The sequence below is a fragment of the Tupaia chinensis genome, unplaced genomic scaffold, assembly GCF_000334495.1.
Source record: "Tupaia chinensis unplaced genomic scaffold, TupChi_1.0 Scaffold000283_1, whole genome shotgun sequence".
Taxonomy (NCBI): domain Eukaryota; kingdom Metazoa; phylum Chordata; class Mammalia; order Scandentia; family Tupaiidae; genus Tupaia; species Tupaia belangeri.
This window is the reverse complement of record NW_006159766.1, coordinates 1175975-1179149: the sequence shown is the minus strand read 5'-3', so window position 1 is coordinate 1179149 and position 3175 is coordinate 1175975. Positions and strand designations below refer to the sequence as shown.

The 3175-nt window shown below is 53.7% G+C and overlaps 1 pseudogene; it reads left to right on the top strand.

The window, feature by feature from the left end:
- Nucleotides 1–502: 502 nt before the first annotated feature.
- LOC102480697 (hexokinase-1-like) overlaps nt 503–3175 on the top strand; it is a 26550-nt pseudogene continuing 23877 nt past the window's right edge.

Below are 3175 nucleotides of genomic sequence, written 5' to 3'. Positions count from 1 at the left end.
TAAAAAGACAGTGTGGGTGGGGCCAGCAGACGGCATAGTGGTTGCATCACTGGACTCCCACATGGCCGATCCTGGTTCCAGGCCTGGACCTGGCGGTTTGAAAATCACACCAGTCACACGTGTGTGCGTGACCAAACTCCTGAAAGGAGGAGGGACTGCAGCAAGCACACATGCCCTATGGCAAAAACTCTTTACAAAAAAAGAAAGAGAAAGAAAGAGAGAAGGAAGGAAGGAAGGAAGGAAGGAAGGAAGGAAGGAAGGAAGGAGAAAGAGAAAGAAAGAAAGAAAGAAAGAAAGAAAGAAAGAAAGAAAGAAAGAAAGAAAGAAAGAAAGAAAGAAGAAAGGAGAAAGAAAGAAAGAAAGAGAAAAAGAGAAAAAGAGAAAGAAAAAGAAAAAGAAGAACAAAAAAAAGAAGAAAAAGGAAGGAAGGAAGGAAAAGAAATTCTCACCCACGCAGCCCTGGAGAGCCGAGAGCACCCCACCGTGCAAGCGCCCCACCCCCATGCTGCCTGCCAGAATCGACGCCCTGGAGGAAACAGCAGCAGCTGCTGAGGGTGAGGGGACCCGGCGTGGCCTCCTGAACGTGGCAGGCGTGAACCGGCTGGGCTGTGTTCAGCTTCGGCGCAGCCAACACCTTGCCTCTATTTAATACAGGCGACCTGGGGGAGATGCTTCACCCACCCTTGGGGGTTCACTGTCATCTGCGTGTGTGAGAGCGGGACTCCTGACACCCTGGGACTCACCCCGCCGAGCGCTCTGCAGCTTCACAGGGCTCTTCTTTAGGCAGTCGCAGAATTTTTTTTTTAAGGTTATAGCCGTGTACTCGCCAGAGAGAGAGACAGTGAAATGGAGAGTGAGAAATCTCCCCAGGGGGACGGCCATGCCACAATCCCTTCTCCTCTACTCCCCTCCTGGGATTCCGGGCTCCCACACCATGTGCACCCAGCATGAATTTCAAATCCCCAGGTCTGGGACTTGAACTGCAGTCAGCCATGTGGGAGCCCAGTGCCATAACCACTACGCCACCTGTGGCCCCAGACAGTTGCATTTTATAATGAAAGAAAATTTAATGAGAGAATGGCAGTGGAAGCCAGCTTTTCCATCATGTTGTTGAGTGCCTAGGAGACTTCATGGAGAAAAAGAATATTCAGGATAAGAAATTACTTGCGGGCCTCACGTTTTCTTTCCCTTGCTGACAATTCAAACTAGATGAGGCATCTTCATCACCTGGAGGAAGCAATTGAAAGTGAGCCATGTGGAAGGAGCAGATGTGGTCAAGATGCTTGACAAAGCCATCAGAAAGCGAGGGGACTTTAAAGCCAACATCTTAGCGGTGGTGAACGACATGGTAGGGGCCATGTGACCTGTGACTATCACAACCAGCATTGTGAAGTCAGTCTGATCATTGGCACGGGCATCAAAGCTTCTACCTGGAGGAAGGTAGAAGGAGACGAGGGGAAGTTGTCTATGAACACAGAATGGGGAGCCTTCGGGGATGATGGGTCTCTGGAAGACATCTGGACTGAGTTTGACAGAGAGATAGACCAGGACTCCCTCAACCCTGGAAAAGAGCTGTTTGAGAAGATGGTTAGTGGCAAGTACCTGGAGGAGTTGGTTCAACTGATTCTAGTCAGGATGGCCAAGAGAGGCCTCTTATTTGAAGGGAAGATCACCCCAGAGCTGCTCACCAAAGGGAAGTTCAACACCAGTGATATGTCAGCCATCAAAAAGAATAAGGAAGGCCTCCACAACGACAAAGAAATCCTGAACCACCTGGGAGTAGAGCCATCAGGTGACGACTGTATATCAGTCTAGCATGTGTACACCCTCGTCTCCTTTCACTCGGCCAACCTCATGGCTACCAGCTGGGTGCCATCTGGAACAGCCCACGTGATAACAAGGGCATGCCCAGGCTGTGGACCACAGTTGGTGTCCACATGTCTCTTTACAAGATGCACCCACAGTATGTCCAGCATTTTCACAGAACTCTGACCGCTTGGTGCCAGACTCGACCTCTGATTCCTCTTGGAGAGTGGCAGTAGCAAGGGGGCCACCATGGTGACCGCAGTGACCTGCCGCCTGACTGAGCCGCACCAGTATATTGAGGAGACCCTGGCCCACTTCTTCCTCACCAAGGATGTGCTGCTGAGGAGAAGAGGGGCTGAGATGGAGCCGGGGCAGAGAGAGCAGACGCACAACAATGCTGTAAAGATGCTGCCCTTCTTCATCCAGAGCACCCTAGGTGGGACAGAGCATGGTGATTTTTGGCCCTGGATCCCAGAGGAACGAATTTCTGTGGTCTACTGGTGAAAATATATAGCAAAAAGAGAGAACGGTGGAAATGCACAACATGATCTACACTGTCCCCATTGAGATCATGCAGGGGACCAGCAAAGAGCTGTCTGACCACATCGTCTACTGCATCTCTGACTTTCTGAACTACATGGGGATAAAAGGCCCCAGGATATCTCTGAGCTTCATGTTCTCATTTCTCTACAGGCAGGTGAGTCTGGAGCAAGGACAGATTTCTGGCAGAAGGCAGAAGGCAGAGGGGCCGTGGAGTGTGGGGAGGACGGAGCAGCGAGCCAGGGCAGCTCCCACCCGGGCCCTGGGACTTGTTCCATCCCTGCCGTGGCCACCTCGAGCTTGTGTCGCCTGCAGGTCATTTTCAGGGCTTTGACCCCGATGTGGAGACCTCGGCGCCCTCCCTTGCAGGCCCACGCTGCCCTCGCTGCTCACGGAGGCTTTGCGAGCCTGCAGTGTCACTCACACGTGCACAGGGCAGGGGCGAGGCGGAGAGGGACGCCTGGGCCCAGACTTGCAGATCACTTTGTGCTACAGCCACACCCCTGCGTTCACCTCCTATGGAGGTCCTAAAACCTGGTTACAGCCAGGCCACAGCAGTTACCACTTTCCTCCTGCCTGAGTTAAAACCGTTCTCCCAGGCCATGAGCTCTGGCCCGGCAGCCCTCCCCTCCTGCTTGCACCTGCTGTGCCCGGTTCCAGCTCCAGCTCCGGCTCCTCCCTGCCTCGGCCCTCTGCCCGGCTCTGCTCCTCTCAGACCTTACTGCCGAGGTCGCTGCCGTCACCGCCTGGTCCTTTCCAAACCACCTGCCGCACAGAGCAGCCCCCGGCCCCAGAGCCTGGCGGTCCTCTCCTCTTCCCCCTTCCCAGC